This window comes from Ictidomys tridecemlineatus, chromosome 8 (genome assembly GCF_052094955.1).
Source record: "Ictidomys tridecemlineatus isolate mIctTri1 chromosome 8, mIctTri1.hap1, whole genome shotgun sequence".
Lineage (NCBI taxonomy): Eukaryota > Metazoa > Chordata > Mammalia > Rodentia > Sciuridae > Ictidomys > Ictidomys tridecemlineatus.
The window spans coordinates 11604331-11618185 of record NC_135484.1 but is presented as its reverse complement, the minus strand read 5'-3'; the positions used below and the strand labels follow the sequence as shown (position 1 = coordinate 11618185).

At 41.6% G+C, this 13855-nt stretch overlaps 1 protein-coding gene across 1 annotated transcript in view; it reads left to right on the top strand.

Annotated features, from left to right (window-relative positions):
- Scaf8 (SR-related CTD associated factor 8) overlaps positions 1–13855 on the top strand; it is a 282467-nt gene that overhangs the window by 255419 nt on the left and 13193 nt on the right. The window lies entirely within an intron of this gene.

Genomic DNA, 13855 nt, shown 5'->3' with positions numbered 1-13855 from the left:
ATTAAGAAATCGATTGCACAATTCGTCACATGGGGAAATCTTTATTCTCCATGATCTGATTGGCTATACATCTTATGAAAGAAGTTAATCCTAGGAAACTATTCTGTAGGGCCCATAAATGCCAGGACCATGTTAGTTTCATTGACCACGATATCTTTGGCACTTAGACGAATTGTGTTATTATTAAGTATTTACTGAATGAATATGTATGAGAATGAATGAAATTTTTTTCTAAAAGCAAAACCCAGTTTATACTAATAATACTGCAAATCCATTTCAGGCTTCTGTATTTTTTATTGTACAGTGGAATAAAAATGGATTGTTATTATGACCTTGAGCAAAGTGGTGAAACGTTAAGGAAATAATTGTTGATATTTAGAAAGTACAGATGGTAGGAATACAAAGTATTTATCAAGATATTACCCTAAAGCATCTGTATGGAGGGGAAGTGCATTGGGCAGCAGGGAGCAAACCAGGTGAGATGGTGACATTTGAAGAAACTAGTTTTCTGGATGAGGGGGATGTGGCCTTAAGCTATTTTTTAAATTCAGTGGCCTGAAACTATTTTAAAAACAATTCTTTACCATAAAAACACATCGCCATGTATTTTATCAGTAGTGAAACTCAAACAACACTGGCAGTATTTGCAGATAAGGACGATCATCCTTTTTTGTCAATGACTTAGAAATGGAGAATTTATTTCTCTTTGAAAGTTAAACTATAAAAAGTTCAAGGTGAATCAGGGCAGAGATGTACAGGGTCACCTGACAGATACAGAAGGGCCTGCGAGACCTGCATGCACAAGCTTACCGGCTCTGTTAGTGTTGTTACCAAACTCGGGAGGGTTTATCTTTCATTGGGCAAGGGATTGTTGAGGAGATGGATGTATCGGCTTTTTCAGCCTGGTGACGTTAAGCTTCTTTTTCTTTATTTGATACTGGGAATTAAACGTTTTGCCACTGAATTACATCTCCAGCCTATTTTATTTTATTTTGAGTCAGGGTCTCACTAAGTTGCTGAGGCTGGCTTCTAACTTGGAATCCTCCTGCCTCAGCCTCCTGAGTCACTGGAATTACAGGCAGGCGTCAACATGCCTTGCTAAACTTTCATTTTTCCCACCTGATCCCCCTGCCCCTTCTGTGTCCAAGTTCAGCTAGCTCACTCTGGTCTGCAAATTATGCTGAGGCAAATATCCTGGTCTGCTGAAGAGTGACTTTTTCTTGGACTGGGTTGTGGCCTCAGTGGTAGAGTGCTTGCCTAGTGGCCTTGGGTTTCATCCGCATAGTATACAGGAGTTAACTTTTCTTGGTCAGTGAATGAGGTGTCCCCTAGGGGTGTGGCTACGTGCACCCTCCCTGGAGGTGCTACCCCACCTTCCAGGCAGCAGCCATGCTGGGCAGGTGGGGACTCATGAAGGCCTCCTGAGTGAAAGCTGGTTTTTGAAACCGTTACTTTCTCTTGTTGCAAAATAATGTTCAGAGGCAATCTCAGAAATAGGAGTTAGATGGGTGGGGTGAGGAAAGAAAATCACTATGTGAGAAAGGAAAAAGGAAGTTGGAGAGTTGTTTGGTAGTGGCATTCTTTAAGTATTTGAAGGTATCAAAAGGATTTCTATTGCATATAAGAACACCATCTTAAAATATGCAGCATTGGAATTGTGATGTAAAAGATCTGCTGTGGTTTTAGTCAAAGTATTTGACATTGGGCGTATTTATTGAAAAGTATCATTTCAAAAGGCTTCTGAATATCCATTTTAGCTTTTATGACATTTGTGCATAGAAGGTTGGGTTGCATATCTTGAAGTCTATAATTTAATTATGGACAGTGATTTAGTTTTTGTGGTCTGTGTGCATATCAAGGAATTAGAGTGCTTTTTTTCGTAGTTCGTGTTTGTGTGATGGACGAGAACATTTTGTGGTTGCAGGAAGCTCTGGAACATGATGTTGGCTGTGGAATTACGATCTGGAGCCATTTCCTCCACTTGGGGAGTCATTGTTGGGTGTGTTTTGTGTTAGAAGAGATTTGTCTGGATCACAGATCATTTCAGAACATATTTCATTAGAACAAGAAACAAGTTTGTCTTTCTGGGCCACATACATTCTATAAGCCTCTGGCTTATTTCTTTTGTGATACATGCTAAAATCAAAGTACTATGCTTTAACAGCAGCTTAAACATGCTAAAGTCCTCTCATACATTAGGAATGTGTTGGTGTCCCTGTGCAAAAATTTCTCAAAGAAACCAATAAAAACAGGCTGGTCACCCATGGAGTCCAGAGGGACTAGTCCCAGAGGGGCCAGCTGTGGGAAGTAAAGGTTGTATGTAAGGTTGAATCGATACATATTGTATCTTGACAAAACAAAAACAGTACAAATTTGACTTCTCAAATCAAGTTTGGGGACTTGTCTTCTAAAATCTGAAACAGTTTTTGACTTCAAACATGAGAATTTTTTTGCCTGCTGTCATTTAATGCACTTTATTTGGAAATATCTTTTTTTGTAAGGAGATAGAATATTTATGGGTGTTAGTGAACACATCAGAGGGAGAGGGTGGTGTTTGGTAAAGAATTATTGAGTGTTTATGGCGAAAAAAATCTATTCAAAATGAACTGTTTTCTTCCAGAATTTTTTGTTTGTTGGTTTCTGATGGCTTATCAAATCTACCTTTCTGTCTGGGCGTGGTGTTACATACCTATAATCCCAGCAGCTCTGGAGGCTGAGACAGGAAGATTGCAAGTTCAAGGCCATCCTTGGCAACTTAGTGGGGCCCTAAGCAACTCAATGAGACCTTGTCTCAAAATAAAAAAGGCTGGAGATGTGGCTCAGTGGTAAAGGGACCCAGTAGTCTCCCTCCAAAAAAAAAAAAAAAAAAAAATCTACCTTTTAATTTTTTTCTGCACACTCTGTGTTCCTATCGTATTGGCTCTAGTGGCCCTCCTGGTAGTTCTCAGATCCTGGGAATTTAGAGAGTTCTTGACACCTACTTATTTCCCATATGTGAGTCCCGCCCTTTTGCAGTTTCTTTGTTCTGACCCACGACAATGATGCCATCCATTTCTCTCTTGGCCAACTTTTTCTCTTTCAATAAAGTTTTGTTGTAGGACAGTTTTAGACTTACACAATGGTTGTACAGATAGTATAAAGAGTTCCCGTACGGCCCACACCCATTTTCCCCTGTTATTAACCTCATTGTGGTACGCGTTACGAGTAGTGAAGCAACATGGATATCATTAACTGAGGTCCATGCTTAATTCACATTTTCTGTGTTTCCCCCTACTGCCCTTTCTCTGATCCAGGACCCCATCCAGGAGACCACACGACACATCTCTTTAGCCGCCTCTTAGTTGAAACTATTTCTTCAGCTTTTCTCTTGTGTTTGAGGACCACGACGGTTTCAAGGGCACCAGTCAGATTTTAGGGAATGTCCCTCATTACTGGGTTCACGTATTTGGGGGAGGAAGACCGCAGCTGTGAAGTGCCCTCGGTCCATGATGTCAAGGGCACATTCTGTCAGCATGCCCTGTCACTGTTAATGTGACCCCTGATCACCCAGCTCATTCGCACGTTTTCCAGCTGTGAAGTCACCCTTTCTCTTTCCATACTGTACTCTTTGGATGAAAGTCGCCATTTGCAGCCCACACTTGGAAAATTCGAGTTATGTACCGCCAACTTGAGGTGGAAGAAATCCACATACATTATTCATAATTCTACATGGGAGACTTGTAGTTATTTGTGCAGTCATTTTTATCAGTGTGGTTTCGTGAATATTTATTGTAGGTTATGATCCAATGCTGTCTGTTGTTGCTCCAGTGGTTCCAGCTTAGGAGCTCTCGCAACTGGCTCCCGTGTCCCTTTGATTAAACCCCCTCCTTGTGGGTTTCTCCTGCCTCAGTCCCAGAACTGGCCATTTCTCCAAGAATCCCTGGTATTAGAAGCATGCTAGGTGTGCTCTTTGCTACTGGGATGTTCCACATACATATGTTTTAATGTTTATTTCCTATTCCTCTGACTAGATTTGTGGATCTCAACTTGTCCTCAGAGTAACTAAATCAGAATTTCTGATGCTGGGACTTGGACATTAGTATGTGGCTAAAGTTTCCCAGGTGATTTTAATGTGCATCCAGAGAAGCAATTCTTTTTTTTTTTTTTTTGGACCAGGGATTGAATCCAGGGGCACTTTACCACTGAGCCATATTCCTGACTCTTTTTTATGCTTTATTTAGAGATGGAGTCTTGCTAAGTTGCTTAGGGCCTCACTAAGTTGCTGAGACTTGTTTTGAATTTGCAATCCTCCTGCCTCAGCCTCCTGAGCCACTGGGATTACAGGCGTGCACCACCACCATGCCCAGTAGCTCTTGATTTTATAACTGAGTAAAATTGAGGCTCTGAAAGATTAACCAGCCTACTCAAGATCACATGGTAAGCCTTGGAACTGGAATCTGAGTCCAGGTCTGTGGTTCTCCAAGGGTAATGAGGATCATCACTTACCATACTGTCTTTCCCAGGGATTTTGAGTTAGAATGGGAGAAACAAATTGATAATTACATTAGAATGGGACGTTTTATTACAGAAGTCTCTGTAGGATGATATTCAGGAAAAAACAAAACCGTGCCAAGTGATACATGTTACAATGGAGCCACAGGGCGGTGGGATCCGACATAACCAGGGGGGTCATCGTGATGGAAGGTTTCCTGGAGTAGGCATCTGGCCTGTGTTCAGAGGGAATGTTAGAAGTCAGCTCTGCAACTTGGACAGGGAAAGGTACTGTGGACATCAAAACAAGGCACTTAATGTCGTACAGTAATAATTATCTGAACTACCGACCATTTGGATTTTTGCCAGTTTTTTCACCAATTTATGTTTTCTTTTGCACAATTCAGGATCTGATTGTACATTGCTCTTGGTCATTATGTCTTAGTGGAGTATACGCTTGTCTGTGGATGACTCTTAGATTTTCTTTGTCTTTCATGACGTTGACGTTTTGGTGGATAGTGATCAGGAATTTTGTAGCATGCCCCTCTATTGGTGCTTTGATGTCTCACTGGATTGGGATCCAGATTTGGCAACAATATCATGAAGGTGATGTGCCCTCCTCCTTGCCTCATGTCAGGGGCATACCATTTCACCAGAGCTCTCTGGGGGGGATGCAGTCCTTGGTCCTTGGTTGATAAGTCAGGTGGCTCTCTGGGCAGTGAAGGGGTTATGTTTTGCTTTCTGTTCTCCACTCATTAGAAGCAGGTATCCAAGTCCAGGCCACACTCACGGGGAGGAATTTCACTCTGCCTCCCGGAGGTCTTACCTGATAACAAGCATGGTGTCTGGCAAAGTTTGGAAGATCAACTTTGAAGCTTTGCTGAGGTTTGTTTCTCCTTAAAATTTCCCCCCGTCTATGGCTTTTACTGTTCATCCACGTGATGGCAATTAGGATTGTGGCTTTCTAATGATGACTCTCCCTTGCACCTTTTCTTTCTTGCAGTGCTGGGCATTGAACCCAGGGCCTTGGGTATGCTAGGCGAGTGCTCTACCCGAGAGCTACATCTCCAACCCTTTCTTGTGTCAAGAAGATTGTTTCTTCTCCCCCACCTATTTGGTCATTTATTTATGTCATCACAGACTCATGGGGCATCTGGGAGGGGGGGTCATAATCCAATACCATCATGATTTTGTCATTTAGCTTGGGACAAGTTCTGCTGATGAGAACTCTTGGATAGGCTCCTGTGTTCTTTTCAGTGTTCTGCATGACAAGATGTGTCTGACTTTACTTTTCCTACTCCAGTCCTAGAACGAGCTGTTTTCCAAATAGTCCCTGAATTTTTCATTTGAGAATGGCACTTAGATGCCAAGGTCTGGGTGCTTGGTGTGCTCAGTGCTATTGGAGTGCCCCTTCTTCTTCTAGGTCTTTTCCATAAATAGAGGTTAGGAATACTTGTGTATAGATTAACCCATCTATATCTGTCAATCAGAATAAATATGAGTTTATAATGATACCTCTGGTTCAGCTCTTTATTTCTGTATCTGTATATATGCGGAACACAAATACATACTGCTCTTTCTAAATTCATACCCATTATCTATATTTATTTTTGTATCTACTTACCTGTATTTATGTTAAAATAAACATGAGCTCATAATGATGTCTTTAACTCTCATCAAGTGCTAGAGTACTTTCTAGCATTCTCCCTTTTGTAACTTCTTTTTCTGATGGTGAAAATCTTGGCTCCCATTATCTACGATTTATTTGCACATTTCTTCAGTTCTGTGTATGTGAAGTAGTTTCAGAATTGCCAGCTGTGCTTCTGATGGCGATGTATTTACCTACTGCAGTGCAGTGTTTGTGTAGTTTTACTTCATTTTTCTGTCGTTGTCTTATAGTATACAATCAAAATAGTAGGTACCAGAGGTGCTTAGACCAGTTCCTTTTTCCTCGCCAACTGCAGTGAAGTTCTGTGTCTGTACAATGGCTACTTCTTTCTTCCAGACTCATTCCACCTTGAGCTTCCCTGACACCCTTTCGGGTTCTTTAAAACTTGTGCAACAGGTTAGTTCACTCTTTGAGGTGTACGATTCGATGAATTTTCAACAAATGCAACCACCACAGTGCTCTGTGAACAGTTCTGTCATCGGAAATATTCCCTTCTGTGGTTGCCCCCGCCCACCCCCACTCTCTGGCAACCACTGACTTTTCCCTAGAATTCCACCTTTTCCAAAGTGTCACATAAATAAAATCATAAAGTATGCAGCCTTTTTTGGTCTGGCATTTTTCATTTAGCAAAACTCATTGAAAATTTATCCAACTTATAGAGTGAACAATGGATTGTTACTTTTTATTTCTGTGTAGTATTCTATCGAATGTATCATTGTTACACATTCAAGGACATTTGAAGGACACATTGAAGGACATTTTGGTTATTTCCAATTCTTGCCTGCTATAAACATTGTGTACATTTATAGTAAAGCTGCAATAAACACATGTGTACAAGTTAGTGTCAGCCTAAGTTTTAGATTCACTTGGGTAAATACCTAAGCGTGGGATTGACGGTCATATAGTAAATGTATGTTTAATTTTATAAGATGCTGAATTAGTTCCCAGGGAGGACTATATCCTCTTGTTATTCCCACTTGTTGCCCCATATCCTCAACAGCTTTTGATGTTATTAGTTTACTTTTTAAAATTTTTAGCTATTCTAAGAGTGTAGAGTGATGTCTCCTTGTGATTTTAATTTGAATTCCCTAGTGGCTAATGATGTTGATTATCTTTTCACGTTCTTATTTGCCATGAATATGTCTTTCTTGATGAAATATCTACTCAGATATTTTGCCAATTAAAAAAATGTCTTGTTGGTAGTCTTATTTTTGAGTTTTAGTAATTCTTTATATATATTTTTGAATACAAGTCCTTTATCAGACATGTGATTTACAAATGTGTTTTTTTTTCCCATTATGTGACTTGTAACATTTTTCTAAAGAAAATAACAGGTTCAGATTTAGTGGCAAGGCAACATGATTTAATAAAAGGGGTGGTGATTCAAAACTTAGCAATGCAGTAACAAGATATCTGCAGCTCATTGTAAATGATAGTTTAAATACTTTGTTTTCCACAACTCAAAAACAACGTTTTAGCAGTTGATCATATTGTGGTCAACTGATTGTTTATACCACAGCTTACTGCAGTCTCAGGGGTGGAGAGTGTGTGGAGTGTGTGTATGTGTACATGTACAATTGTGTGTATACTTCCTGTAGGGTATCTTTTTCTTAACAATTACATGAGTACATGCACATATAAAAAGGGATGGGAGTGTTAAAATTTGTGCATTTCCTTGCATGCATAACTGAATAAAAAAAACAGTGAATATGGAGACATAAGGTAGTGAAGCTCAATAGCAGGGTTGGGGATAAAAGGAATGTATGAGAGACAGCAGAAATTATGTAAAAAGAATGGATGACTAAATATGGCTAAATATTCATGAACGATTATAGAGCCACCTAGGGTGGATGAAGGATCAGGAGGTGCTTGCTAGATATCTGATAGCTTTGAAAAATTTTATCTTGATCACCATGAGTGATTAAGTAGTCAACATCTTGATTGCATGGTTTTACTGAAAACCAGGATTGACTTGTAAATTCCTTTTCAGTGTCTTTCCCTCTGGCAGTTTATTATTGCTAGAAGATTTCCTTTGCCTGTGTAGGAATGAGCCTGGTGTTAGTGGAGAATCGGGTAACGTGGCACATAAGACTCACGTTAAGAAGCAAGTCTGAAGTCTAAGGGTCCAGCTTTTGCAGCTTGAGGACATGAAAATCGCATAACCCAAGAGCTTGGAGTCAGAGGTGCGTTGCTAAAAAAGACCCTGCATCCGGGTTCATGTTTCTGACTTGCCTGTGCCTTCGTGGAGAATTGTGAATATAGTTGCAATTGGAATTTAAATATTTGACCTTCTCAGAACTTTTGGTTTGGCCTTGAACCAAGTGTAGTGGGAGTGGGCCGGCCCGGCAGGAGGTGTCTCACTGTGGGTTTTATTACTGTGTTGCTGTAGTCCTCAATGGGGTGAAATGCTTTTGAGTATTTCCAGGCAGAAAGTTGACAGGGCTTGAACATTAAAACCAGGTTACATAATTACACTCCGTGGCCTGTGTGATTAATAACCCGTGTGCAAGCACATTGAAAAGAAACAGGGCCTCCTCCTCTTACATTTAGGTTTTCCCCGGATCTAGCTACTACTGCTGCGAAGGTACACATCCCATGTGGCCACCCTCCCTGGTCCCCTCTTCCTGCCTGCCCATTCCCTTCCCTCCCTCCCCCTCCCTTCTCTCCCGCAGTCCTCTCTTCCCCAGGGTCGGGTATGGGCAAAATTATTTTTGTTCTTATATACACACTATTCCTCCATTCCTTTCTTGGCTTCTATTCAAGCAGGGCAAAGTCTACTAAAAATGATCCTGTGGAAATGATCCCACATTTCCTTTCTTCCTGCCCCTTTATAACCTTGTTATTTTTAAATCAAAAATAACTTTTTTTTTCTTAATTCAAAAGCACAACTTCCTTTTGTAGTTTAAAGTGTGAATTTACATTTGAATAAAAATAATGACATCATGCGAAGGAGGAAAAGATCCTTTGGGGCTTGGCGACTCTGGTTGGAAAAGAGGTGGGAGCCTATTTGACAGTAGGTCATGCAGATAATTTGTCCTCGGCAGACCCAGTGTGGGTGATTTGGAGACAGGTCTGTGCTGCATACCTGGAAACCTTTGGAATGGATAGCATTTCAGTTTTAAATCTCAGGCCCCCTTCCAAGCTTTCCCAGTACCATGGCTCTGCCTCATGCCATCTCTGTCTGGCTCTTGTTTGTCTCTTACTTTGCTGATTTTGTTGGTTGTTTACATCATATTACATGGGAGACTGAGAGCCCGGAGTGTGGGCAGAAGTCAAATCTGAGTGACTCGTCCCTGTACAGTGTCTTGGCCTGGAAGCGTTTCTTCCTGCCCAAGGATTTGTACAAACGTCTGCTAACTTTTGGAGGGAGGCGGCCAGGAGAAGCCTTTGGTGGGCAGGCTGAGATGTGTTATGGTATTCCTGCATCTGTATTTCTGCTGTGTCTTTCTTGTTCGGCTCCGGTTTGCCCTGAGTTTTATCCTTTATAATAGTCTTGGATTTCAGACATGGGAAGCAAGCCCAGATTTTAACAGTAAACTTGGGGAAAAAAAAAAAAAAAGAATGGTGTACCTTCTTGATATCTGACGGCTGATGAGTTCCTTACAAGTATTTCTATTTATGATCATCTCAAACTGCTGGATGTGGAGGGCTGTCAGAGAAGGCCTTGCCCGGGGATCTCCTGGTGCAACCACAGCAGGATAGGACGCCTAACTTCGCAGGACCCTACTCTTCAGGGGAACGTGCTCTGGGCTTGGCAGAAGGGGTCCCCCCTGACACGGTTGCTCCTGCCCCGAACTCTCCCTGCCCTCCCCAACTCCAGGGCCCCCTCTTTCTTCCCTGCTGCTCCCAAGTTACCACATTCTGCCTTTTAGCAGTTGGAACCAGGTGTCTCCTGAGATCTCCTTCTCCTTTAATCCTTGAATAAATTGACCTGAGCTCCTTATTCCTCTCCCAGGGAAAAATCCAGTATCCCCAACAAAGCTGGAAAATCCCCGTGAGGACTCCTGCGCTCCTGTTTGACTCTGAGTTCCTGTCTCTCCGGAGCCTGATTTCTACTCTCCCCCAAGCTCCCCTGCCTCTGTGGACCCTCTGCACTGACCTCTGAGCTGAGTGCTTTGCACATTTTAGTCCTGATGGACACAGGGGTGGAAGGAGGATTTGAACCCAGGACTGCCCCTGCCTCAGTCTTGGAAGTCCCATTGGCCACACTATTTTAGTTCCATTTCCCTCTTCAGAAAGTTCTGTGAGAAGCAACCTATCTTATCATCCTCTAAAGTCCTTTACAACCCTTTGTAACTGTCGGTAAACTTTGAAAGCTGATTTTTCCATTGTTTCCTTGAGTATCATCAGACAACCACCAGGGCCTCATTCACAGGAAGAAAATAATGACCCTACTTTGGAGAGACTGTTATTAAGGCTTCTTCAAAGCAGCATGTATTTGTCTAGAATCCTGGCGAAAAGTAGCCCTCTGTTTCTGTTTGGAGGTAGGGCCCCTGAGAAGCGGTTGTAAACAAGGAGTGACGTTGTGATATCATAGAAGGCCTCTAGCAGTGACTCAGATGTGGTGTCAGGGGTTTAGTGTAGAGGGCTCACCCAGTGCCTCGCTGAGATTCTGCACAGCAGCTAAAAGGTACTAGCAAATCAGATTCGGGAGATTTGCTTTGTCTTCCACTTTGGGTCAACACCTTGCTTATTGTTTAAGCAAAGAAAATTGAAACAGTAGAAATGTTAAATAAATCAATTGCCTGTTTTCCATATGTTGTCAGTTTTGCTACCCCATGAATGCTCTGGAAGGTGCTACCTGGCCAGATAGTCCTTTTTAAGCTGAAATTTAATTTACTTAAAAAAAAAAATCCTACATGATGTAGTCAGAAAGAGTTAAAAACTGTTTCTGGTAAGCATATCCTTTCCTGAATAAGGTGGGTTCTCAGGACTTCTCTATGTGGAACAAAACCCCGAAATGATAAATAACTGAAGGCAAAGGGCCTTAAAAACACTGCCATAAATCGTCCCCATCTCTTCTTGTCAGAACGATGACACTCTGAGGTGGGAGTGGAGACTTAGTTCCAAAAAAGTCTCCTTTATTTGTTTGACTCTATGACTGAGCCCAGTGGCTCAGCTTGGGGTTTGAATCTATATGAAAAAAAATTATTTTTAAAGGGAGACTTTTTTGTTTTTCAACATTAATATTCTATTGTGAGTTCAACATCTTTCAGAAAAATGTGGAACCAAAAAAACATCAGAAAGGAATCGGCCCAACCCTGAGGTTGGGGAACTAATAGTACCCAAACCAAAAACAGTTGGAAAATTTGCTTGATTAAAGGAAGATAATGAGTTTAAAATACTGCAACATGTTTTCCTCCAAAATGGAATATAACAATATTCTAAGCATGGGAGATTTTCAATTCCCCTGAAGGCACAAATGCAGGGTAGAAAGACTAATATTTAAAAACAGATTAAAATAACTCACAAATGAAGGTAGTTTCCTTGGAAGACCAGTGGAATCCCAGAGGTGCTGCCTCGGCTGGAAAAACATTTGGAGATTCTCTCTGTAGAATTCAGGCAGCTTATTCTTTTTTAAAAACTAATTAATTCATTTTATTTGTTTTAATGAGTTATACTTGAGTGTAGAATGCACTTTGATACCTCATATATAATGGAGTACAATTTCTCATTCTTCTGGTTAAACATAGACGTGGAATCCCACTGGTTATATAGATTATATGTACATAGAGTAGTAATATATGATTCATTCTCCTATCCTTCCTACCTCCATTTCTCTCTTCTAAAGTAACTCTATTCTTCCCTAGCCCCTCCCCTATTGTGAATTAGCATCTGCATATCTGAGAAAACATTTGGCCTTTGGTTTTTTTGGGGATTGGCTTATTTCACTTAGCATAATATTCCTCTATCTCCAGCTTCATCCACTTACCAGCAAATGCCATGATTTCATTCTTCTTTAAGGCTGAGTAATATTCTATTGTATATATGTATATATGTCACTTTTCTTTTTTTAAATCATTCATCTGTTGAAGGGCACCTAAATTGGTTCCATAGTTTAGCTGTTGTGAATTAAGCTGCTAAAGCATTGATGTGGCCGAATTACTGTAATATGCTGATTCTAAGTCCTTTGGGTATAAACCCAGAAGTGGGATAGCTGGGTCAAATGGTGGTTCCATTCCAAGTTTTCTGAGGAATCTCTGTACTGCTTTCCATAGTGGTTGTACCATTTTATATTTCCACCAGCAGTGTATGAGTGTACCTTTTCCCCACATCCTTGCCAACATTTGTTGTTGTTTATTAATTTTATTTGTTTATCACTGATGGTCTCGATCTTTATGTCAGAATGGTGACACTGAGGTGGGCGTGGAGAGCTGGTAACTGCCTTTTTGACTGGGGTAAGATAAAATCTTAGAGTAGTTTTGATTTGCATTTCTCTAATTGCTAAAGGTGTTGAACATTGTTTTTTATATTTGTTGGTGGATCTTATTTCTTCTGTGAAGAGTGTGTTCAGTTCCTTAGCCCATTTATTGTTTGGGTTATTACTATTTTGGTGTTTTTTGAGATTTTTATAAATCCTGAAGATCGGTGCTCTCTCTGAGGTGTATGTGGTAAAGATTTTCTCCCATTCTGCGGGCTCTCTCTTCAAGTTATTGTTTCCTTTGCTGAGAAGCTTTTTAGTTCGAATCTGTCCCATTTATTGGTTCTTGATTTTACTTCTTGTGGCTCTAGGAGTCTTGTTAAGGAAGTCAGATCCTAAGTTGACATGGTGAAGATCTGCGCCTACTTTTTCTTCTGTTAGGCACAGGGTCTCTGGTTAAGTGCCAAGAGGATATGAAAAAAAAAATCTAAAGGCATGTTTGAACATTGTGGAATAGGTCCTCACTGGGGTGTCGCTCTTTGAAATCTTCATCAAGATACGGACGGTAACAGGACTTGAGGTAGCTATGGCTTTATGGATGTGCAAAGAAAAGTACAAGCTGCTTTTTAGGATGCATCTGTTGACCACGAGACTGATACATTTCATTTGCTCCTTTACTAAGCCACTCATTCCCCACACTCACGGGTCATAGGTTCTTTGCCACGCTGAACAAAGGCTTGTGGAGCAGAGTTTGTGCCCCAGTATAACAGGTGGATAAGCAGGTGATCTCTGCACAGTGGGGTAAGTGCTGATCAGGACGGGAGCTGGGAAGGGGAGTTCTGTGGGCCATAGAAAGAAGTTTTGGCCTCTAACTGGAGGGGTGGATGGTGTGGAAAGGTCTCATGCTGGAGCGCAACAGGATGAGATGGATGCTTTAGCATTTTCCTCTGGCTGCTGTGTGTGGGGGAGATGTGTGGATAGGGGGAGGCGTGGCAGTCCTCTAGGAGTCCAGAGTCTGGAGACTGCGGTGGACAGAGGAGAGGGGGCGCATGTGAGAGAGCCACTCAGGAAGTGGAAGCCAAAGGACTTAAGGACTTCCTTGAGGCTCGGATGAGGAAGGAGAAGGGTTCTCTCCAGTCTCCAGTACCCAGAGGAGGGGGTAGGGCAGGGCTGAAAATAACTTGGCCTGGGTTATGTGACTTAGAGGTGGCACACCCAGGGAGTGGCAGGTGGCTCTGGGGTTGAGAAGAGGTAGACACTTGGCTTTTGTCAATGGTACTGAAAGCCACAGAGTCACCCCCAAGAAGAATATTGGAGATGCAGAGGTGAGGATCTTTCCCAGAGCCCCGAGGATC